Raw genomic sequence first — 25,943 nt, forward strand, 5'->3', positions numbered from 1 at the left:
GCCCTGGTTCAAGGACTTCTGGGAACACACACAGAGCACAGACAGGATTTGAGCCTTTTCTCCTCGTTCAAACAAAAATTTGCAAAACAGCCAGTGTGAAAGCAATGAGGTTGTATCCTGTGAAATTACAAGTTTGGGTATGGGGAATAAAGTATGTTAGGAAAAAACGCATTCAGTCAACTAGACTGGAAAGAGGTGATTCACAGTGAGTTCATTTAAGGACTTCAGTGTTTCAGTGCAAGGGTCACACTGCTTAGCTTGGTGTTGTCATCATGAGTGGCATAATGCTGTGCCAGCTCTTTTTTGTCACTGTGCTTCCTCATTGCAACATGTAGTTTTTAACGAATAACCAGCTAAGGAACTAATTTTTTTTTTAACTCTTCCTCCCTGATAGTGGAAAATGAATGTAAAACAGCATCTCTCACTTGAGTGGCTTAGTCATAAATGGGACACAACTATGAATCATTAATTTGTAGTAAAGTATCACCATAAGGTCCGCCCAAATCTGGGACCTCATCCTGCTAGATCTTATACATACATGTTGTAAAAAGACAGTCTCTACCCAGGGGAGCATACAGTGTCAATAAAGATAAATATTTCCTTTCTCTCTTTTCTTTAAAACAGAAATGAGGCAGAGAGAGGAAGTAATTTGCCTAAGGTTGCAGAAGGTCAGGGGTAGTAATATATGGAGATATACCTATCTCATAAAGCTGGAAGGGACCTTGAGAGGTCATCAAGTCCAGTCCCCTGCCTTCACAGCAGGACCAAGTACCATCCCTGACAGATTTCCCCCAGATCCCTAAATGGCCCCCCTCAAGGACTGAGTTTACAACACTGGGTTTAGCAGGCCAATTCTCAAACCACTGAGCTATTCCCCCACCTCCATCTGTATGTTTCATGACAGTTTCCTTTTGTATAGTGTCGAGGATTTCTCTATCAGCTACCCCAATTACATTTTCACTAACAGTCTCTTGCCAGTCCGAAGCAAACTGAGGGGAAGGGAGGGGTCTGATTCGCCCTTTCTGTTTTCAGTGTCATAGTATCATTCCCCAAAAGCAAAGAACATGGAATATATGACAATACACTGACAACCACCAGCACCCTTGACCGTTCCTGGGTCTGAATAGAAATCTGGACTGTGGAATGCTTTTGCAGCAGGTATGTTAGTGTACATTTCACACCCTGGGAGCTTCTGATGAGGTTTCATATCAGGGGCTTAACTATTATTTCAGTAGTCCCCTAATCTCTCCATACAGTGAGTATCTCTCCATTAATTACCACCTTCTGCTTCCACTGACAAGCCGGCATATCTTCACTGGCATGCCGCTTGGGGTGTGGTTAGAGGCATGAATGACTCAGCATGAATTTATATGCCATCAGTTCACTGGCTATGTGACTCCCTCCCTACAGAGAGTCACTTTGTGAAGCTGAGGTGCAGCTGGCCTTTCCAGTACTGCACTGGGCACTGGGGGCCTTACCAGGCACTACTGAGCAAAGTCACTTAATTGGCCACATATGCAGCACCTCTTTTCCCTACCTATCCCAGGACATCTCAGTGGTGGTTTCCATACCCACTAGAACAAGTCTTGGCGTAGGTCTGATCCTTGTCCTTTTATCCCATTCCTTTCTTGTCAGGTTTTCTATCAAACCCAGAGCAGCTATCTGCATATTGGCTTTTCCATTACCCAGCTCTAGCTACATCTCCAGCATTTTTGGTTGGAGTGGTAGAGTTTACAAAATTGTTCTCTTAATTTGTAGACCTCATTGACCATGGTACCCCTTCCAGCCAGTTCCCCATTGCCTTACATATCCCTAATTTGAGTTGAAACCTCAGCACAGGTCACTGACCCTTTTTTCTGAATTCCCCAAAATATTCTAGTTGTTTCATGAGTCAGTTTAAACTTAGCCTCAAAGCTTATTTACATCACTCATAATCTGGATAGTTTTCCCTGTCCATAAGGATGAACATGTATAAGGTGTTTGTCCTAGACAGTGATGGAACCAGATGCCATAGCATATCTGCCTTCCCCACCTTATTCAACTCACACCCTACTTCAAAAGCATTTAGAAATATCTGCATTTCATCCGCCTCCCTAATGTGAGAAACGAGTTTGGAATTTATGCCACCCACGTGGATAGATACTTGGGATCTGGCTTCACCTACCAGACTGAGGCCACGCCTATACTTACCCGCGGATTGATGCTCTGGAGGTCAATCTTCTGGTGTTCAGTTTACGGTGTCTAGTAAGTGCCTGCTAAATCAAATGAGGAGGGTGGCCCTGCAGAGGCCTGTATTCCTACTCCTCATGAGGAGTATGGGAAGTCGATGGGAGCCTTTTCCCCATCAACCTCCTGCTGTGGGGATGGTACCGAAGTTCAAATTAAAATGTCGACTCCAGCTATGCAATTAATGTAGCTGGAATTGCGTATCTTAATTCAAACTTATCCCCTAGGGTAGACCTGATCTAAGGTTCTACTGGTGCAGTTTCTCCATCTCAAGCTGATATTGACAATCCTTGTTCTTCTCTTCTCACTTGCTCTGGTGCTTCCAGTCTCTCACGCTCCAGGTCTTTAAGATGCTGGATTTCCAGATGCAGTCAGCCCCTCTCTTGGTCTTTCTGTAGACTTACCCTGGTCCCACATACAGTGAACAGAACATAATCTGCCTCGGTCAGTTTCTTTCTGACCTCCCGCCAGGAAATTGACTTCAAAATGTCTCCCTCTGCCAGTGAGCTGGATGATCCCTGGACCATCATTCCTCCTCTTGTCATCAGAATATCACAAGTGGACTAGCTGTATCTTTTGTACAGTTCTCCCTTTTTCCTTTCTTTGCATAGCTAAGCCAGCTGACTTTTCTTCAGTTTTCCAAAACCCATTTTCTTTTTTAGTGTACTTGTTTTCACCGCTATTAGCACTTCTGCAATTCACATTCTTATAGATCTGCATATGCTGACACCATCTATGTCACAGTTCCGGGCAATTGCACCTGTACTCCCCCTCTATGGGCCAGCATAGGCTCCTGACTCCTCAGCCATCACCTCTCGTGGCTGGAGACCTGTCTGTCACCAAACGGGAGGAGGGGGTAAAGAAAGAAGGAGAGAGAGAGAGAGAGAGTGAGTGTGTGTGTGTGTGTGTGTGTGTGTGTGTGTTCATATGGTCATAATAGCTATTAGATCAGAACAACACACACACACTTTGAACAGTTTGTTCTTTCCTTTACACAGTTTGAGCCTTTGATCTTGTCCTCGTTTAACAAGTAATCAGCAGACAAAAGCTCCATTCTTTAGGGTGAAGCTTCAAAAGGCTGAGTGCTTACATAACTGTAGGGGGAGCATTTGCAGATTTCCTCTCCTAGAGATTTCCAGGAAACTAGCTAAACTTCGTTTGTCCCACAAGTTCATTCTTGTTTGGCACATTCAGATAGTCTTTTGCAGCTTGTAACTGTTCCCAGACCTTACATTATTTCTGCCTCTTCAAGAAGTTTATATACAATTCCACAGTAGTACATAAACTTTGTTTTTTGAGTACAATGAAATCAAAAGGTACTGAGACTTAATTCATAATGTTTTCCAAGGACATTGCAGGAAATTTTCATATCTGTGTCAGATGCATTTACTGGCAAGTCTTTTCTACTATAGACTAGGGACTGTGGTTCTCAAGCAGAGGCCACTTGAGCAGGTTTTAGGGAGTCAGCCAAAATCACCCAGAGAGCAGGGATGGTGTTAGAGTTCCTAGGGCCAGGGGAAGAAAGCTGAAACCTGAGCCCCACTGGCTGCCACTGAAGCTGAACCCTGCTGCATGGGCTGAAACCAACTTAGCTTTGCAGAGCCCTCAGTGGTGTGCGTCCTCCCACAATTTCCCTGCTTACTATCCCACAACACTGGCCCTGGATTTGGATCCACTAGAAATGAATACAAACATTTTTTGTGGCACAGATGAGCCACAGAGTTTTATAGCGTGTTGGGGAAGCCTCTGAAAGAAAAAGGCTTGAGAGAGGCTTTAAAATATCACTTTGCACAAAGTAGAAAGCTTACAGCCTTCTAAGGACCGTTTGTTCTTTTCAAAGGGCTTTAGGGACTCTAAAAATTCTCCTTTGTGGTTGGACTAAATTTGCTGTGCCACCACATATTATATGGGAGTTGGACTTGGACCATGTGTTAGTTCCTATTCAGTTGGCTTTTAGTAATGCTTTAATAGCATTCTAGACTGGAAAAGCAAATGTGCCCAGAAAACACAGAAGATCTCTCACACTTTTGTAAAAAGATTGTATTGTCTTTACGTCTGTTGGTGCAGCCCTTGGCTGTACATACCTTAAAGGCCTTGGAGGGAGGTGGTGCTAATTGGCACCGCTTCCCCCAAATCTATCTCTTGGAATTATTAAACTGGTCTTTACACAATTCAAAATGGCACAGACCAAGGTACAGAAATAGAAACTGTTTCTCACTTTGTGTGCTTGGCCCAGACTAGTCAGAGACTTGCTCATTTTGAATAAACAAATTTTCTTTCAAAGATACCTCCTTTAGAAGGCATCTCTTATTGTTAGTGAAGCTTTTCCAATCACTGTCGCCCTTCTCCCCAATTACTTGATCTTAAGAGAGAAGTTCTCTTATAGTTAGAAGGAGCTAATTCTGTTTGTTCCCTTTGTCTCCTTCCTTTCATCTCTCCTATTAGGGTCATGCTGTGCTCCTGACAGAGATGAGAATGGATACATAAGTGCTTGGACATTTTGATTGGTGTTGCTGCCTGTTGATCAAATTAATTATAAAGAATTTTTCAGTGTACATCAGTGTAGCCAAAGGTGTGAAATAATGAATGCAATAAATCCCTTATTTGTGTGTCTTCCTTCTGCACAACAAGAAAATCATGTTACTAAGTAGTTGTAAATAATAAAAATGTTTGCAGATAATCCAGGATTTCCACTGACTGATCAAATCAAACTTGCATTCCTGTGCATTTACAAAAGGGTGTGTGTATATCCTGCTCAACAACAGTCCATCCTATGGGTAGGTGTGACTCTCAACATTGGCATTTGTGGCTTGCTCACTTACAATAACTATCTGAGCTGTAATCTGTTAAGCAAAACTGCTGTCCTCAGATCACCTTAGCTTTTCTGAACTGAAAGCCTCCTACTCAATCATCTCATGGAAGAAATAAACATTTTTGGATATTTTTAGACTGACCTTCCAGTGATCTAAGAAGGAAATGTCAAATTTATTTTTTCTATTGCAATAGTCCTTGGTAAATAAATATACCAAATTTGAAGACTACAGCTCAAAAAGACACACACAAACAGATTTGATGAGCTCAGAGTTCAGGAAAGTCTCTTTATGTATCTGATTTCCAGCTACCTCCCTTGACGTAACTGGATGTATGTTTTTCTTGAATCCAGTTTATCCACTTCCTCAGAAGCCAGGTCTACACTAAGGGATAAAGTCAAACTAAGATACGCAACTCCAGTACTTGAATAGCATAGCTGAAGTCGACAATACCTTAGTTTGAAATCTTATGACATCCCCACTGAGGGAGGTCAACAGGATAAACTCTACTGTTGACTTCCCTTATCTCTCACAATTCAGTGGAGTACCAGAGTCAACAGGGATGTGATCAGCGGTCCATTTAGCAGGTCTTTACTAGACCCGCTAAATCAACACCCCCCCCCCCCCCAGGAAATCAATCTCCACAGTATTGATCTCCTGGTAAGTGGAAACAAGGCCTTAGATATCTGTAATACATACTGAGAATGATGACACAAGGTCAAATTAGCAAAAGCAAGAGGCCAGCAGGATTTCGTAGCCAAAATGTGGAATTGTAACTTTTATTTCCTGTACTTATACAGTGACCTACATAGCAGGTTCTAATTTAGCTGACCCTTCTTATCTGAAAACCCCAGATATAGCAAATTTGGCAAGGTCCCTAATATTCATTTGCATTGGAAAAAATATTTTTGTCCAAATCCTTATTTATCTGACAACGGGTTTCTACTTTATACATCAGGAAATTCTTCAACAAAAAATAAAACATTCCATACATAATGTGTATGTTCTAAGAGAGTTGAATCTGCTGTTCTTTAAAACACAGTTTCAAATGCAACTATACAAGAAAGATATTATAGTTAACTAAATTCCATACACAAAAAATGTAGTTACATGGAACTAAGGTTGGTTAAATGTGAAAATGGTATAATTAAGATTTAAAATGTAAATATAATGTGTAAGATAACTTTGCTAATTACAATTTAATTTTGAAAAAGGTAAATTTGAAGGCAGCTGGCAAAGAGTTTGAACTATATGGAAAATAAGGATAATAAAGCAGTCATAATTGGCAAAAAAAAGTGAGATACTGGAAATTCTTAAATATATTTAAAAAATATTTTACTAATCTAAACTAAGACATGACATTCACTAAAATCTTTATATGTTCTAATATTAAGGGTGCATGGAGAAGATACATTGTCTCATCATACAAAACAGAAAGACTGGATTGATTTTTTTAAGTAAATAACTGAACCCAACCTTGATACAGAAGGCAGAAAAAGAGGAAATAGAGAGGCATTGTCATGCCTCTGATATATTCGTGAACATTGTGTAGTTTGTAACGTATGTTTGTTTTTTAAAAAAAGCCTTTCCTTAAGTCATCGTGACTAAACCACTCATTGGAGACAATAAACATTAATATGCTGGCTAGCTGGAGGTTTTTAATTCCTTTCCCCTGTAAGAAGATATTCAGCATGAACAAATGAAGTCTTTGTAGACATTACTGCTCATATGACTTAAACTAGTGGCTACATAACCCATGCCAAAGGTTTTGAAAGACTAAAGTATCAACCTTCTAAGTCTTATTCTTTATTATGAATTACCCCAACAATTTCTATATGAATGATACACAAGAAAACATTTTCATATGTAAGAGTATTGCAAACATGTAATTAATTTAGAAAGTATCTAAACAAGTTTTTACCAGCAAACCTGCTTTGTAATTTGAAAAATAGAAATTACTCCAATGTAAAGTGTTTTTTAATGTTATACAATTAATTTAATCTTCAACTCAAGATAAATGAGTTTGTAGAACAATGGGTGGATTAGGGGAATCAGTTAGACAAGCTAGAGACTGTCACTTCAGTCATGGTTTCAAATTTAGCCTCTATTGGAATTGGCTGCAAATTCTTAGAGATCTGTTCAGCTTACATTAAATTAATTGGGCTCATTCCAGTTCCTGGAGGACAGGTTCTAGTTGTCTTTGCCATTTTTTAAAGACAGAGCAATTAATTTGTACCTGTAATAATTATCTAGGCACGTGGGAAGGATGTCAGAACCAGAGAAGTGGAAGACGTGGGAGTATAATCCTTTCTGCATTTCTACATATTCGAATTAAACATTTAAATCTGGTAGGTTTCATCCTTTTTGTATAAAAATTATCTATTTGAGCAGTAAATAATAATTATAATAAAAAATCATGGGCATGCAAAGAGTTTTTTATATTGGCCAACAAGCAGTCAATGAACAATGAAAAATTTACAACAAAGAATTTGAGGGAGTTTTCTTCCATTTTTAAAAGAACTTTGCTTAAATTGAACTGCAACAGAGTTCTTGTTGGTTCCTCCTTTGGGGATGGGGAAACCTAAGTATCCCCAGTTAGCTATACTAGATGGTCACTACCCTGGTCCCATTTCCTACTCTGTGAGGTTGATCAGTGGTGTCTGCCCTTAAGGCTCTCTGGCTGGGAGATCAGTATGAAATCCACAAACCCCCATGCATTCAGGGATACTCTCTTCCTGAGATCCCAGCAAAGCAGAGGACCAACCCCAGGCCTGGGGTTGGAGAAATCACACTGGTTGGGTCCCTGAGACCAGTGCCAACTGTCTGTCGTACCCTGAGAATCTGTATTCTCCGCCAGGTTGGGGTGAATGCTTCCAGCCTAGGGCTACATCTACATTGGCAAGATTTTGCGCAAATACTCTTTAACGCCAGAGTTTTTGTGTTAGATTATTTGCGCAAGAGAGCATCTACACTGGCATGTGCTTTTGCGCAAGAGATGTGCTTTTGCGCAAAAGCATCCATGCCAGTGTAGATGCTCCTTGCGCAAGAAAGCAACGATGGCCATTTTAACCATCGGGCTTTCTTGCACAATAAATTCATGTTGCCTGTCTACACTGGCATCTTGCACAAGAACACTTGCGCAAGAGGGCTTATTCCTGAGCGGGAGTCAGTGTTCTTGCGCAAGAACTCGTGGCCAGTGTAGACAGGCAGCAAGTTTTGAGCAAAAGCAGCCACTTTTGCGCAAAATCTTGCCAATGTAGACACAGCCTAGGAGTTCCACCCACCACTTCAAGAGTTTCTCCTGCAGTCTGCTACTTAAGGCAATTCCTCTCCTTCCTCTCTGTTGACTGCAGCTTCCTTCCTGTTACAGGCTTCCTCCCTATCATGCATGATTGACTGATAGGGCTAGCCTGGCCATTGGAATCTCTCTGCCCCTTCCTCATCTGTGTGGCATCTACACCCTCCACATTTGTGACACAGAGGAGTTGTTCCTGTTGATGAATGTGTGTTCTTTAGTCATGACAGTGCTCTTACTCTGCAAAAAGAAATCAGTGGTAACATAGGTCCCGCCAGCCCAATGAAGCACTTGGAATCAGTCTGGCTGAATGTTTGGTAACCTATGATCCTAGCATTGGTGTCATGCATTGTGTGTATCTATCAGAGGGGCAGGTGAGCACAGGGGTTCTCAGTAGATAGTACAGTAAAATTCCGATAATCCGGCACCTTTAGGACCCAGGGGGTGCCGGATTATCAGATATGCCAGACTATCGGAAGTGGGGGCTATGAGGGGTCTAGGGTGGTGTGGGGGGATGCCACCCCAGACCCCTCATAGCCCCCCCGTCCGATAGTCCAGCTCTGCCCCAGGTGTCCCTGATTCAGCGGCTGCTGGTCAGTTTCAGCAGCAGCTGAATCGGGACGCCTGCGGCAGAGCAGCTGGGGTGCTGCCGGGTTGGTCCAGTAGCGCCTCCCCATGGCGCTGTGAGATCAACCCAGCAGCACCCCAGTTGCTCTTGGGGACGCCTGGGGCAGAGCAGCTGGGGTGCTGCTGGTTTGGCCTTCTGCTTGTACATTTTGGGCTCTAGCCATTGAGTCCTAGTTTCTTCAGTCTCTCTTGCTCAATAACAAAACCATTTTCCCCACAGTTTGAAATAAGGCCATTATCTCTCTTGGGTTGGGGAGGTGTCTCTGACTTCCCTGTTTACCACAGCTAACTTTGTCATATATGTGGGAGAGAGTGGGATCTGCTTGTTCTTGCACAGAGTTGATGTCTCGGGCTAGAATATCTGCCTGGTCTCAGCTTTGGGCTAGTGCTTGGATGAAATGAGGGTTGGGCCATGATGGTCCCTCTCCAGGGTTTTCTAGTTCACTCACCCTTTCCCATGGAGTGACTCTAGTCTGGCAGTTGTGGGTGTGCTTGTATTGCAGCGCCTGCCTACTATAACTAAGTAGGCCCTATTCCGGGGTGGGCAGTAATTTTTGCAGGGGGGCTACTTCATGAATTTTGGTACATGGTCATGGGCTGGCTCCTGGCCTCCCAGACTGAGCAAGGCCTTGAGCAGAAGGGGTGGGGCTGGGGAATACAGACAGAGACAAAGGGAGTGTGAAAGAGAGACACTGTGTGTGAGACAGACTTTGTGACACAGATAGAGTGTGTGTGTGTGTAGCACAGACTAAGTGTGTGTGACAGTGACATGGTGTGTGTGCTGGCTGCTGCTGGGTAAGTTTCTGAGAGAAACCATGTGCTGTCTCTTTAAAGGAAATCTGTGCTGTTCTGTTGTCCTCCTCCTGCCCCCCCCACTCCTCTGAGACACTTACCATCCCCACTACAGGTTGGAGTTACTCTGCCCTGTGTCTCCCTCACTGCCCATCTCTGCAGAGAAGGGGTACAGGGCCAGGGGATACCCTGACTTCAGCAATCTCTTCCCCTTCCCTCCCTGCTCTGCATAGCTAGCAGGAGAATCCTGAAAGCAGTTTGGCTTCAAGAAGGAGCAAGATTGGGGCAGGGCCAGCTGAACACACACTGCAGCTGCTGGAGGTAAGTTTGCACAGTTTGCTAATCACGTGGGTGAGCCAGATTGGGCCCTCCGCCCTGATTTTGCCCACCCCTGCCCTACAGGGATGCTACATTGTCCTACATTTTGCTTCAGCTACCCCAGACTAACACGGCTACATTTCTATCACATCCACCCACAGATTCACTGACTATTCCCCTAGAGCTCCATTCATACCAGCTGTGTGGAACAGGGCCTTACAGCCTCAGAAGAATATAATTCCTCTTGGGCTCCATGAGGTGCTGGCAGATCTGATTGCACCCTGGCTACATCTAGACTGGCATGATTTTCCACAAATGCTTTTAACGGAAAAGTTTTTCCATTAAAAGCATTTGCGGAAAAGAGCGTCTAGGTTGGCACGGACGCTTTTCCACAAAAGCACTTTTTGCGGAAAAGCGTCCGTGCCAATCTAGACGCGGTTTTGCGCAAGAAAGCCCCAATTGCCATTTTCGCCATCGGGGCTTTTTTGCGCAAAACAGTTTTTAGCTGTCTACACTGGCCCTCTTGCGCAAAAACATTTCCGGAAAATGGGAACGTCAAAGCATTTGCACAAGAAGCACGGATTTCAGACAGTAGAACGTCAGCGCTTTTGCGCAAAATCAAGCAGCCAGTGTAGACAGCTGGCAAGTTTTTGCGCAAAAGCAATTGCTTTTGTGGAAAAACTTGCCAATCTAGACGCAGCCCCTGAGTCCACCAGCCCTGCTACTTTCTAATCCTCTACCCATGCTGGAACAACTCACTTGGTGGAGCTCCTCTTACAGGGCATAGGAATGCCTGTAATCACATTCCATATAGGAACTAGGGATGTAATAGTGTAGTTGATTAATCGTTATCTGATATACAAAAGCTTAAAGGTTAATGTTACAGACTACATGCATTCCCTCTCCCCCTCCGTCCCCCTGCCCTGGACAGCGGCTGCTGCCATTCTGCATTGCTGCCTCTGTAACTGGGTGACTAGGGTTGCCAGGTGTCTGCTTTCTGTTTGGGAAACAAATTGAGAAAATATAAATGTCTGGTATCTTCTAAATAAGTTGTAATGTCGATTTTGATGTAATGTCTAGCTTGTCCGGTATTTTTGTGAGGACAACCCATCTGGCAACCCTAAGGGTGACAGGCAGCCGGTCCGCAAGGGGAACTGTTTTTTAAACTGGCTGTCCTCACAGACCAGCTCCCACCTGGTACCGCACGTGGAGTAGCAGGGGACTCTTCGGGAGTGGGGCCAAAGCGCACCGGTTGCCAGCTCCGCCCCTGAGGACTATAGAATAGTCAGCTAACTGATAAGAATTCACGAGGTTACTCGACTATTCAATTAACCGATATTTAACATCCCTAATAGGGACAGTCCCTACAGAAGTGGCCAGTTTGTCTGCAGGAGAAACATTTTCTGCCTGATGGTGCAGAAGGAGAGGATTTATGGGCTGTCATTGCCTAGTCTATCTGGTTTCCCTGGGATCATAGCAGGGGTTCTAGTCTGGGAGATTAAGGGTACGTCTAGACTTTTTTTTCTAAAGGAGATATGCAAATTTGGCACTAATTTGCATATCTTCTTCCGATCGCTTTTTCGAAAGCAGGTTTTTCAAAAGTGAAAGTAGTCTGGATGCATTTTTTTCGTGAAAAACCCTTTTTTGAAAAAATCACTTTTCCTAAAAAAAAAAGGAGATTTACGCCGTTTTTCAAAAAAGTTTTTTACAAAAAAACTGCGTCCAGACTACTTTCACTTTAGAAAAACCTGCTTTCGAAAAAGCGATGGGAAGAAGATATGCAAATTAGTGCCAAATTTGCATATCTCCTTTCGAAATGTGCATATCTCCTTTCGAAAAAAAAAAGTAGTCTAGATGTACCCTAAGAGTCCTTTATAGTCAGTAAAAGACTAAAGGTCCTTTATAGGCCCTGCTTTCTTGTTATTCCAACATGGAAACTTGGCTTTTTTCTGCAATTGGGGGTTCTTATGCGACCCAGTCAGGACTTGTACCTTGTATTGCTGGTTGTCAGTGAATATCTCTGTCACACTGAGTCAGACCTCTGGGCATCTCCAGGAATGCCCTCTCTCGATTTCTGTTTCTTCTCTCTAAAATCCACTTTCTAGTCTCCCTTTTGCTATGTCTCCCAATATTAATCTCCGTGTTATACCAGCCAGGACTTGACTGAGTTGTGGCTCTCACTGGTATGCCACCAGCTCTCCATACCCGCAGTGTGCCAGACTGCATCTTTGCTCCCATGTCCCAAAGTAAATGAAGGGGTGAGATTTTAAAGACGTCTTCATAAAAAAACATTAAAAATTAATCCAAATCAAATGAGAGTGAGCAAGTCTAGGTCGGACCCTTTTCAGCCCCTGCCAATTTATTCTAATACATAATCCACCATACTCATACAACTTAAACTCACAAAGGACAGTTTCCTAGCTAGTTTTGTCAACATCCAAGTTAGGGCATTCTAGTCTAATATATCCATTATTTACAGAACAAAATTAAAAACCATTGTTTCCTTGGAAATTAAATTACTCTGTCTTGTACTGTTGCATTAATTTTTAAATAAAATAGGGACTGATGAAGTAGTAATCGCTAGATTTTTAGGTGGTGAGGATTGGAAACTGGATTGAGAACAACTCCATTCAAAACAATGGATGTGTATATACCATTTACTATTTATTTTTAATTGCCCCACTGTGCTAGATGAGCAGTAAGTAAAAATGTACAATTTCTGACCTGAACTGTTTCATTCTAGGCTCCGTTGTTGCAATGAGCTCGGTCTGAGCATATTCCTGTAAGGGCGCAGAGCACCAATGAATTCATGAGGCTAGTTGCATTGTGTAAAGGTAAGCACCGTGTAAGTGCTTTCAGAAGCAGAGTTTCAATGAAAGAGGATTGTCAGAGCACTTCCAGATATTGCTGATTTCAGACACAGGGGTAGCCATTCAACGCCTGAAAATTAGGCCGTAGTGGTAATTGTCTCAAATGGGACACTCAAAGCATGCAAAGTTAGTGCCCAATTTGGGATGTAATGTTTTGGCCTCTTCCAGACATATGGAAGGTATAATATATAGAATTGTGATACATATGTCATCTCTCTCTATTAGATTTTTACATCATAGTGTTGTACATGTAATATTTATTTATAAAGATACATGTTTCTTTCAACACGTGCTATAAATTGGCCAGGTCCACAGGGCTATTCCAACGTTGCCAGACAAAAGACATGCAGTGTCAGAATGGATTGACAGTAATATTAATTGGATGGTCTGTGGCAGTGCCCAAGGTTGTTTAATGGCTTGTTATAGGTAGCGCTAGTTCAGGGGTGGACAATAATTTTTCAAGGGGGCCCTTCACAATTTTGAAAGTGGTCACAGGCCATCCCAGCAGGGACGGGGACTCGGGTGGAAGAGGCAGGGGCAGGAGACTTCACAAGCTCCCCACCCACAGATCCTGATTTACCTGGGGCAAGGGAGCACGTTAAGTCTTTGCCCCACCCCACCCCCATCCTGCCAAGGGAGCTTGGCACCTAAAGAGTTCCCTCTGGTGCTGTGCGTCCCTGGCGGAAGGGAGGAGACTTTATGAACTCCCCCGTCTCCAGGTCTTGATTGGCCTAGGAGCAGCAGGGCAGCTGTGAGCCAGATCAAAGGGCTTGGTGGGCCAGATCTGGCCTGCTCAGGCTGTCTTACCCTCCCCTGGAGTACAGGGTCTGGAAGGGGGTCATAACCTGGGGCAGGAGTACAGGAGGGGGTGCAGGGTATGAGAGGGTCTTGTTATCTGGGGAACAAGCGCAGGGATTTGGGCTATCACCAGGGATAGATGATTGGGGTGCAAGTTCTAGGAGAGGTGTGTGTCTTGAGGAGGGACGTAGGAGGGGATGCAGTATCCAGGAAAATGTATGGAGGCTGGAGCAGGGGTCAGAAGGTTTGGGTTATATGGGGTAGGAGGGCAGAGTGTTGAGGGGGGGAAGGGCTGGGAGCCAAAGGCAGGCTCTGGCTGGGGAGCCCTTACTTGGTTGGCTCCCAGCCAGCAGCCCAGCAGGTTCCTTAACCAGGGTCCCTTGCCTTCAACGTCCCTGTACTGCTCACTGCATGAGGGGGGAGGGGAACTTTATATGTTGCCTGTCCTGCAAACAGGCAGCTGTTATTGGCTAGAAACTGGCCAATGGGAGCTACTGGTGGTGGGAGCAGTATGAGACACCTTTGCCTCCTCCCCCAGGATCTCAGCATTCACAGAAGCTCATGGCCCTGAGTGCCAAGTAGAGGCGCTGCAGGCAGAGGGCCGGCTGAGGCTCTCACGGGCTAGATCTGGCAGTTTGGAGAGCCAGATCCAGCCCACAGATTATATTTTGCCTAGCCCTGCTCTCTCATAGTTGGTGTTGCAAAGCAGTATGACAGAGTATGCTATGTAGTACGCACAAGCAGAACAAATGTAATGGGAAAAACTGCTGAAATAAAAAAAAAACCTCTTATGATTTAGTCTGCATTCAGTAATGGCCTATGATTTTTAGGACTGATGGATCAAAGATCTGTGGAGTGTTGCTGCTTTCTTGCTGATTGCAGGGGATTGCATTAGCAGAGCTGCTGAATTTTGATAAGGACTGGTATGTTAAAAGAAGCTGATTGATAAATACTTATCCTGCCAATACAGTTTAATATGCAATGTTTGTGTAGTCATGTTGGTACCAGGATATTAGAAAACCCAGGTGAGTGAAGCAGTATATTTTATTGGCCCAACTTCTGTTGGTGAGACACAAGCTGTCAAGCTTACACAGAGCTCTTCTTCAGGTCTGGAAACCTAATTTTATAAGCTTTTCAGCTGACAGCTACCATCTCTTGCAGAGGTGGAGAAAGTAAGGCAGCTGATGGGAGAGAGCTCTCCCATCAACTTAATTTGCCTTCAGTCCATGCATTTTAGTGTCTAGCAAAGTTATGGATTTAAGCTTCCAAGCTTGTCTTTTGGAAATGTTATTGTTCAGGTTTCTGATAGGACAGATATAGAGACTAGTCACTAAAAATCATGGACTAAATAGAGACTGGACTTATTGCTAGCCTCAAATACCCCCTCCTTTCCTTTTCTCCCTATGACTGATGGGATGTTAACAGGCCACTTAACCTCAAAGGGTCCCTTAAAATATGTGTTTAACGGCTTATGCTAAACAACCTCTTGTGACACTCTGTGTATTTTTTCCAGACCTAGAGAAAAGCTCTGTATTGCTCCAAAGCTTGTCTTTCTCACCAATAGAAGTTGGTCCAATAAAAGATATTACTTCACCCACCTTGTCTTTGCAATTCAGTAGTCATTTTGAGGTAAAAGACTATTTGCATGAGCTATTCCTTGCCATAGTCCAGGGGGGAAGAGTGCAAGTTATATTCACAACTCTGCAACCTTCAGTTCTCCTCCACAATATCCTTAAAATTCCGCTCCTGGGTCTTTCCTTAATAAGACTCCAATTGCACCAAATTGCATGATGGTTTTGTGATATAGACAGTGCCTTATTCACTTTCATTTGTGGCCCAAGGAGATCGTATTAACCTATGTCTTTAGCAGTGAAAGGCCACTGAAATAACACTGACCTATTTTCTATATTTTAAGACTGTAGGTGATTTTTAATCCATCGTCCCCATTCCTTTCAAAGCATAAAAAGCCTACAATTTTGTGCTGCTTTCAAAGTTAACAATTCTCACTATAAGCCAGAATTTGTTAGTAGGAGTCAGAAATGCGAGGCATGGAAGAACTTAAGTACTCCCCAAAAAGTCATGTGTAATTTTCTGTCACTAAATCCTTGGAGCCAGATTCTACCCTCACATCTATATGCGCAAACTGTAAGGTAGAGGTTCCCAAACTGTGGGGTCTGTCCCTCTAGAGGGGGCATACAGGAATGCTCAGGAGGGCATGACATGGACCAGGCTAACTCCCACAGGGGGCAGGGACTAGGAAGGAATGCACCCAGCCAGACTCTGCTCCCAGCTCTACTCTGGGCCCGACCTGGGCTCTGTTTCAGTTACTGCAGCTTGTCTTCCAGCCCTGGATTTGTGTTTGTGTTTATTAGAAGATCGTATCTAATAGAAAACAGCATGGTGCAGACCAATACAAAATCACAGTCCGAAATACCATTGAAAATGTAAAACAAGGAAAATATACAAATGGAAACAATGCTCCAATTTTGAGCCCGAAACACAGAGTCCAATGTCTCTCAGCTACACATGAAAACCCTTCCCATCAGAGGACAAAGACAAACCAGATGGACTCAAGGTCCATCTTGGTTCCAGAGCCCTGCCCTCAGCCACTGCCACATTTTATTTTCCCCACCATGGCCATCTGCTTAACAGACACACAAACCCTAACCATAGCCCAGCCTGATTTAGCCCCAGCTTCCTGCAGCAGCTCCCCTTCCACCATGACCTGGCTCCTGAGCCTGGCACCTCGGGGTGTGCGAATAGATTCCATAACTGGTAAAGGTGGTGAGGGGGACAGAAAAGGTTTGAGACCAGTGCCCTAAGGGCAGCATTTGATTCAAGTTGGACTAAGTGGATTTGGAGCAGGGAGGATCTAGTAACTTAACTGCTCTGTGGCCACCACTGCTGCACTGAATGGGAACTCAGGGATCCCCGCCTTTTCGGGTGACTGAGCAGTGCTGGGGGAGCCCCACTTTCCATGGCAGTTGGGAGCTGCCAGGGGGTTGGCTGGGAACTCCAGCTCTGGGATAGAAAATATCATGAAGGTCAATGGAAGTCACAAATTCCATGACTTCCATGTCCTAATCATAGAGGGTATGTCTACACTACCACCCTAGTTCGAACTAGGGTGGTTATTGTAGTCATACGAACTTGCAAATGAAGCCTGGGATTTGAATTTCCCGGGCTTCATTTGCATGTTGCTGGGCGCCGCCATTTTTAAATGTCTGCTAGTGCGGACTCCGTGCCCGCGGCTATACGCGGCACGAACTAGATAGTTCGGACTAGGCTTCGTGGAACGAGGTGTACAGATAGTTCAGAATAGGAAGCCTAGTCTCACAAAGGGTGACATTCTCCTGCCCGTATCCTCAGTCTGGGCTTACACCCCACTTCCTGCACGGGTTCTATTGTGTCTTGGGCCCTCCAGAACCCAGGAAAAGGGGTTGGGATAATGATCATTTTTCAGGAGTTTGGGTGGATTTTTAGCAGTGGCACTTTCTTTTGTCTTTAATGTGAGTTTCTTGGGTAGGGCAATGGGCACCACACTGAAAATTTAGGGGTTAAATCTAAGAATTGTCCTAGTGGAGGAGATCATAGCTCAATTAAATCTAACCAGTATCTAGAAGTGACACAGCTATGTTTAATATTCCTGAACAGCAATCCATTAATCTCCTCCCTCATTCTTTTAGTCCATAATATACATAGTTAATACTTTTGCAATGCTGTAATATATGTGAGAAAGACAGAGGATAAATCCTTTCCTAACCCTTAGAAGGTGATTGCAAAGCTTTTGAGGTTTGATTACTCTTATCTCAGTTTATGTAACTATGTGAATATTGTTAATCATCATAAAATTATCCAGCCCTTTGCTAATATCAGGTAGCTTTGGACTTGACACTCAGCATGAGTTTTTAGACTTTAGAGGGATTTTTATAAGTTTGTAATAAGAGTTGGATATGAATAGGGTGGTGTAACAAGTCTTAACCACAGAGTTCTTGCACTTAATTTTTCCACGTGCCACCTTCAATACTGGCTACTCTTCATGACTTCACATCAGTTCATAAAAATTAAGTCTTTCTCCGTAATATTCCACAAAGTAAAAAGGTTATTTCCAATAAATCCTGCTCTTATGAAAATTTTGTGGTATGCAGAACTGGATAAATATAGGGCAGTCCCTCAGGAAATATAATTAATGGCATAAAATTAAAATAGCATCGATTAAAAAGTCTCTCTTTTTTTTAACTTTTGTATGTTAATGCTTTTGTTTTTATGCTCGCCTTTGTCCTGATACAAAACAATGTTAGCAGTAAATATACTAGCCTTCATACTGCACATGTGCAGAATCATACTAAACATTTTAGTGTTGGGGTTGAGCAAGCATATTTATGACTTTTATAATTTTAACTTTCATTTCTCCACCCCATTTTCCCATCCCCCCAGGCTCTGTACCGCACCCTAGTTATGGCTCTGCACATGTATATTTAGTTATTCAGTGTCTGTTAGATGAGGTAGCCTCTAAAGAACTATAAATTGCCATTTGATATACCATGAAACAAGAAAGAATCAGTATGTTAATTAACAAGTCAACACTTAATGTTTTGTTCTGGCTCTTTGTTTTGAGATACGTATCTACAGACATTGTTCATGCCAGATAATGAATGCTTTGGCTGCACAGGATTCATAGAAGCCACAAAAAGAAATTCAGAAGATCAGTTGATCATCCATACCATATGGCTACTAGTGCAATATTATTGTCTTGGACACATTTTCTTGTGTTGCACCCAGTATGGTTCAATTCAGTCTCAAACGCATGAATTAAAAAAAGACAGGACAAAACACAAGAAAAGGGAGAATCTTTCTCTGTTGCGATTAATGAATTGGCAAAATTAATATTATTGGTTAAATTAAAATTAGGGCTGTCAATTAACACGCGTTAACGCCTGCGATTAATGCAGTCCAGGATTAATGTGTTAATGCGTGCTGGACTCCCCAGCTGACCCGGGCTCCACTGCCCCTTTGAAATGCGCAGAGGCGGCATTCCAAAGGAGCAGTCGCCTCACAGCTGAGCCAGGGGTCAGCTGTGTGGCAGCAACCCCTTAAAAATGCTGCCTCTTTGTGTTTCAAAGGGGCAATGGAGCCCAGGGTCAGCTAGGCAAATATAACTTAGATAGGGCCACAATAAGGTGGGTGCATAATTGGCTGGATAACCATAGTCAGAGAGTTGTTGTTAACGGTGCTAAATCCTGCTGGAAAGGGATAACAAGTGGAGTTCCGCAAGGGTCTGTTTTGGGACCCGTACTGTTCAATATCTTCATCAATAATGTAGATATTGGGATACAGAGTACACTTATTAAGTTTGCAGATGATACCAAACTGGGTGGGGTTGCGACTTCTTTGGAGGATAGAGACATAATTCAAAATGACCTTAGCAAGTTAGAGAAATGGTCAGAGGTAAACAGGATGAAGTTTAATAAAGAGAAATACAAAGTGCTCCACTTAGGAAGGAACAATCAGTTCCATACATACAAGATGGGAAGCGACTGTCTAGGAAGGAGCATGGCAGAAAGGGATCGAGGGGTCATAATGGACCACAAGTTGAATATGAGTCAACAGTGTGATGCTGTTGCAAAAAAAGCAAATATGATTCTAGGTTGTATCAACAGGTGTGTTGTAAGCAAAACTCGTGAAGTCATTCTGCCGCTCTACTCTGCACTAGTTAGGCCTCAGCTGGAATACTGTGTCCAGTTCTGGGCGCCACATTTCAAGAAAGATGTGGAGAAATTGGAAAGGGTACAGAGAAGAGCAACCATAATGATTAAAGGTCTAAAGAACATGACCTATGAAGCCAGGCTTCATGAACTGGGCTTGTTTAGTTTGGAAAAAAGAAGATTAAGGGGGGACATGATAGCGGTTTTCAAATATCTAAAAGGGTGTCAGAAGGAGGAAGGCGAAAATTTGTTCCTCTTGGTTTCTGAGGACAGGACAAGGAGTAATGGGCTTAAAGTGCAACAGGGGAGGTTTAGATTGGACATTAGGAAAAAATTCCTAACTGTCAGGGTGGTCAAATATTGGAATAAATTGCCAAGGGAGGTGGTGGAATCTCCCTCTCTGGAGATATTTAAGGACAGGTTAGATAGACATCTGTCAGGGATGGTGTAGACGGAGCTTGGTCCTGCCTTGAGGGCGGGGGGCTGGACTTGATGACCTCTCGAGGTCCCTTCCAGTCCTATGATTCTATGATTCTATGGGCTCTGCACGGTATTTCCCCAGAACCCGGGGTCAGCTGGAGAGTTCCCAGCTGACCCTGGGTTCCGCTGCTGCACAGAGCCCAGAATCAGCTGGGCAGTCCCCAGCTGACCCTAGTCTCCACGGCAGCTACCCATTTGAAACACCAGAGGCGGTATTTTAAAGGAGCGGCTGTGGAGCTTGGGGTCAGCTGGGGACTCCCAGCTGATCGTGGGTTCCCCATGGCAGCGGAACTCAGGGTCAACTGGGCACTCCAGCTGATCCCGGGCTCCTAATGTGCTGCCCCTTTGAGGTGCCGGGGCAGTGTTTCCAAGGGGCAGTGCAATGTGGAGCCCGGGATCAACTGGAGACTCTAGCTGACCTCAGGCTCCATGCAGCGCTGCCCTGTTGAAATGCTGCGGCAGCGTTTCAAAGAGGAAGTGCATGCGATTAATGGCACAATTAATCACGATTAAATTTTTAAATTGCTATTACACTTTTTAATCACTTGATAGCCCTAATTAAATTTAATAATTAGTTAAGTAATAAGTTAATGATTGGTAAAATGAACATCCAAAATACACAGCCCTACACTAGGGTCTGGTCAGGTAGATAAAACCAGATAATGGGATGCAAGTATCAAATGTCTTTCTTTCTGTCTGTTCCCCTTCGCTCAAACTAACACAAGATGTTTACCAAATCATTCTGCTCATTCCAAATGGTCCCTCAAAGTAATAAAGACTCTTGTTTTTGCCTTCCCTGAAACATCTGGGATCACATATTTGGAACAGAAAGATGGCAGTGTGGGAAAGTAGATGGTATTGTACTATAAGATTACTGAACATTCAGTACCAATGCATAGTTAGTTCATATACTATCCAAGGGTCTGTAACACTTTTCCCCTCCATTGTAAGCTGAAATAGTATAGTCCATATTTTTTTTAGGTGGATGTACAGTATTTTAAAATATAATGTCAAGTGGCTGTAGAGCTGTAAATACTATTTAAAACAAAAACAAAAAATAGTGTGTTTCAATTCCAGTGCCCTCACTTTTATATTGATTTATTATGATTATCCAAGCATTCTTAGGAAACAAGATCTAATACAAAGGTTCTCATACTCTGTGACATAGGCTATGTCTAGACTGCAAGCCTCTTTTGAAAGAAGCTCTTTCGAAAGATACTTTCGAAAGAGCCTCTTTCGAAAGAGAGCGTCTAGACTGCACGCGGAACTTTCGAAAGAGCAAGCCGCTTTTTCGAAAGAAAGCACCCAGTGAGTCTGGATGCTCTCTTTCGAAGAAGCCCTATTTACATTCAAGAACGCCTTCTTTCGAAAGAAGCACTTTCGAAAGAAGGCGTTCTTCCTCGTGAAATGAGGTTTACCGCCGTCGAAAGAAAAGCCGCGTTCTTTCAATTTAATTTCGAAAGAACGCGGCTGCAGTCTAGACGCAGGTGAAGTTTTTTCGGAAAAAGGCTACTTTTCCCGAAAAAACCCCTGAGTCTGGACACAGCCATAGAGTGTACCACTACTTAATACAAAGATTCTCATAGAACTCCTCGCTTCCCATTCACAATTACGTGGTCTGTTTCCTTGTGACTGGCAAGCATGTAACAAGTGTGTTGCAACTGCTGCAAGTGGTCACATGGAAAAGTAATACAGGTTGGACCTTCCTGATCCAGCACCCTCGGGACCTGAATGGTCTCGAATGAGGGAGTTTGCCATACCCTGGGAGGACAGTGCCAGCCCCCTGTCCCCGATGCAGCCTGGCTGGGCTCCTGGCACGGGCAGGGCTGCCAACCCCACTGCCACCAATCCCACTGTCACCACCCCAGCGGGGCTCCTGGCCTTGGTGCCATGGGCCCTGTTGTCAGCACCTCGGCAGGGCTCCCAGCCACCAGCCCTTATGCTGCCTGATTCCTAGTTGCTGCGGCTCTCCAGTCCTGGAACATATGTGGGTCGGCATCCCAGTTTACAGAGCTTCAACCAGTACTATGAAAATATTTCATGTATTTAACTTCTTTTAGGCTGTTTAGCAACTTAAGTTGGAATATGTAGACAAATCAGGCACTATGTGACAAACCGACTCTCCATAGTGATCTTTGAGCTATTGATGGCCCACGGACCACAGTTTATATGATCTTGGGCAAGTTACTTAGCTGATATCTTACATTATACCGTGGAGTCCAACCAGTTCTGTGGCAACTGCTATAGTCAACTAGCCAAATAGCCACATTGTTTAAGCCAACTAGACACACTCAATAGGACAAATAGCCTCATGTGGCTAGTAACTATGTTGGACAACACAGCATTATACACTGAGTCTGTCCACGTAAGTGTAGCTAACCATCCCTTCCAGATCCACTTTCTGGTTCTCCTTTTCCTCTGGGTCTTAACTCCCAACTATTCTCGTCAAACACAATAACAATAATTATTCTTTCTCCAACCATTATCACACCCTTCATTAATACATTGCTTCACTGGCTAGGAGTCTTTGGTGACTACATATATTACAGTCCAGCCCCACTCTTTCTGTAGTATGAAAATAGGTGCTTTTTTTAAGCACTCCAGGGGTGAGTTCATTAGACATGAAGATAGATAACATACAGTACAGGCAATCACCACCTCTGGATTTTCCTACTCCTGATTACTCATTCACTCCATCCAAACACACTTCATCCCATAATTTGATACAAGCAACAAGAAAATGACACACTAATAGCCTAGGGCTGCCAATCCCTCTTCCCTCCCAGTTTTAGATTTGTAACCATTACTCTATCTCTAGGAATGTACACTGAACCAAGGCTTTAGTGTATCGTTTCGGCTGTTCCAGGTCTCACTTCAGCAAAGCACTTAAGCAAGTACTTAAATACATTATTCAGGAGGGGCCTTATTATGAGGTTCTTTGTGTCACACACAAATGCAGCTTACACAGAGGTTGGCTATGAAACCTGCACAAGTCAGAGCAAGTAGCCCTTTCCAGAGCAGAACCTATGACTTAGTTCCACCTAAATGCCCATTTGTGGCCTTTAGAAATGGAAGTGGGGAGGAAAAGCTCTGAATTTGTGTTCCTGCCCTCCAATACTGCGGTATCCTAATACGGGGAAAGGGTTCAGTTAGCTAAGGAAACAAATGTAAAGGGGCTGCCTTGTTCGAAGCTGAGTTCTTGGCTTCCAGTTCTGAAATACAGCTGATGCTGTCACTCAGGGGAAAGGTCTTATTGGGTTCTTTCTTCCCCTCAATCCAGCTCATCCTTGTAAATAGTAATTGGAGGTGGAAGCCACCTTCCTGTAGGGAAGCAACTTCAGTAGCTCTGCTAAGGTGGGGCCATTCATTACCACCTCCCTACGCATGGCAGTGAGTAATGTGTCTGTATCATGAGCAGCTCCCAATCCCAGCCACTGAGTGAATGGGTAGCTCTTCCTTCTGTTTTCACAGGGCTGACCTTCTCCTCTCCCTTTTCCTCACCCCACCTCAGAACAGGCTGATCCAGTGCAATCAACATACGTGGCCTTCTGGAGTATATCGACACTGCAATTAAACACCCCCAGGATATGCACCAGCTTACTCAGGTTTGTGGGACTCAGGCTAAGGGGTGGTTTAATTGCAGTGTAGATGTTCAGGCAGAAGCTGGAATCTGAATTCTGGAACTCTTCGCCATCATGGGGTCCAGAGCCTAGACTCTAACCCAGGCCTGAGCATCTACACCACAATTAAACAGCCTTTTACCCTGAGTCAGCTAGCATAGGCCAGCCACAGGCTTTTAATTGCAGTATCGACGTACTCCTAAAAGCTCACCCTCTCCACAAGAGACATAGATTTTGAAAGGAATAGGGCTGCTTGGTAAGCTATATTATAAAACATTAAAGGGCAAGCTTTGTGCTCAAATGACTTGTCAGAAGCCAGTGCTGCTTTTAAAAAGTACTCTGAGAAAGGTAAACAAATGAGAGAACATTCTGTAACGTCACTTAAGATATTATGCTGGCAAGGCACCTGAAGATAATTATTTTCTCTAACTACTAGGGTAACACTTCTGAAAGGATTTAGAAAGCAGATCCAATTCATGAAGCTGGATAGAATGAATGGCTCTGTAGCACCTTATACACTAACAAAATTATAGATAGTATCATGAGTTTTCATGGGCACAACCCACTTCTTCAGAGAGCATGAAGAACCTATCTGGGGGAATCTTTTCTTGGTTTGGAAGGTGAGACAATGATTACAGCTCCTGAGGAGAGGGCATCATCCTTAATTCAAATGACTAATTGTACACGCTTGGCTGTTTGCTGGAGCTCAAGAGAGAACTAGAAGACAGGTTCTGGTGACACTGGCATTCCATGAGGAAGGACTTCAGCCCTGAGGTAAGAATGAAGAGAAAGGGGAAATGTGGGAAGTAGCCCAGCAAATATCAGGAGCAACTATTATAGGAAACAGCAGCTGGCTGCTATTTATAGGGTCCCTGGCTGGGACCTGGAGCACTGAGAGTACCTGAATCCCACTACTGACAGGGTGGCCACATTCCAAAAAGGGGATAGGGCTTGTTGAGAGGCCCAAGTGAAGAGCAGGACTTAGCATCTCCAAAGAGAAAGCCCTGTGGATACTGCTCTAGATCAGGGCAGTCATTGATTTAGAGCTAGCCCAGAAGGAGCTAAGGACTGAGCCCAGAAACCAGCCTAAAGACATTATTGATGGCACAGGGACAGGTGCTGTTTGACATTTACTCTGGAAGGGGTTTGTTTATTCACATATTGAATCTGTGTGACTTGGCTGGAGGGCTGAATGACTGGAGACCGGCCTGACAGGGCATCAACCAATGGGTCACCGTGAAAAGAGAGAAAGAGCAGGTTTGTACCCACCTAACAGGAGGCACTTGTGACAGCTGAGTGTGGACTGTCACAGAGTTGAGGGTGAGGAAGAGGGGTCCAAGCTGGGCACACACCAACAATACCTCCCCTTCCCACAGAGATGCAGTAGCCAGTTCCCCACTCAACTCTTGGATAATAGCCTTCTCCTGCTGCCATCTAATGTAATTAGACCTGTCACTCAAATTGTACTGCAAAGATGAAAGTTCAGGGTTCAAATACTGATGATGCATGAAAGGGGGCTGTTGTAATTGGATGTTACCATGTAAGTGGTTTGATTCAACTTTTTCCTTCTAAAAATCAGCTTGGATATTACATACAAATGACTATGTTAAAAGGATGTTATATAGGCTGGAAAATCAAACACTGTAAAGTGAGCAATTCTAAGATCTACACATTCCCATAGTAAATGGTTATTTCTGTAACAGAAGCTATCTAGGAGAATGAGATCTAGCATCTCTCGCAGCTTTTTGATTCTGATACAAATAGAGACCAACCCTCATATTTCCCTCAGACTATGTCTACATTAGAGGGTTTTTGCACAAAATAGCTGTTTTTGCGCAAAACCAGCCATTTTTGTGCAAAAACCCGTGGAGCATCCACATGTTAAGCGCATTTTTGCGCAAGAAAATTTACAGTAGAATGGCAGAACAGAGGGCTTTTTGCAGGGTAGGTATACCTCTTTCTACAGGGAATAATTCCTTTTTGCACAAGAGTTCTTGCACAAAAAGGCATGTGTGAATGCTCAACAGGGGTTTCTTCAGAAAAAGCACAGGTGCTTTGATGGCCATTCTGTGAATGGCCATTAGAACTTTCTTGCGCAAGAATGTCCATGCAGTGTGGATGCTGTCTTGTGCAAAAGCGCATCGCTTTTGCAATGTGCTTTTGAGGTGTGGACGTGCTTTTGCGCAAGAAGTTTTTGCGGAAGATCACTTCTGCAAAAAGCTTCTTGTGCAAAAACCCTGCAGTGTAGACAAAGCCTCACTGTTTCACATCTATGCATATGTATAACTAGATTCTTGTGAGTAATCCCATCAATTTCAAACTTCACTTGAGTTTAGACTCGTACATGTACAACTGTCTGCAGGACTGAATCCTTAATTCAGACAGCGGCATAATCAGGCTTT

General features: G+C 43.7%; 1 long non-coding RNA gene across 1 annotated transcript in view; it reads left to right on the plus strand.

The window, feature by feature from the left end:
• Window positions 1-3,513: 3,513 nt before the first annotated feature.
• The window catches only part of LOC149524663 (uncharacterized), a 38,644-nt gene continuing 16,214 nt past the window's right edge, over window positions 3,514-25,943 (plus strand). Inside the window, exons 1-4 of the long non-coding RNA XR_016349023.1 lie at window positions 3,514-7,384; window positions 9,984-10,071; window positions 12,812-12,902; window positions 14,567-14,659. This is a non-coding gene — a long non-coding RNA (uncharacterized LOC149524663). The remainder of the gene's footprint in view (window positions 7,385-9,983; window positions 10,072-12,811; window positions 12,903-14,566; window positions 14,660-25,943) is intronic.

This window comes from Pelodiscus sinensis, chromosome 3, assembly GCF_052426305.1.
Source record: "Pelodiscus sinensis isolate ZL-2025 chromosome 3, ASM5242630v1, whole genome shotgun sequence".
NCBI lineage: Eukaryota > Metazoa > Chordata > Testudines > Trionychidae > Pelodiscus > Pelodiscus sinensis.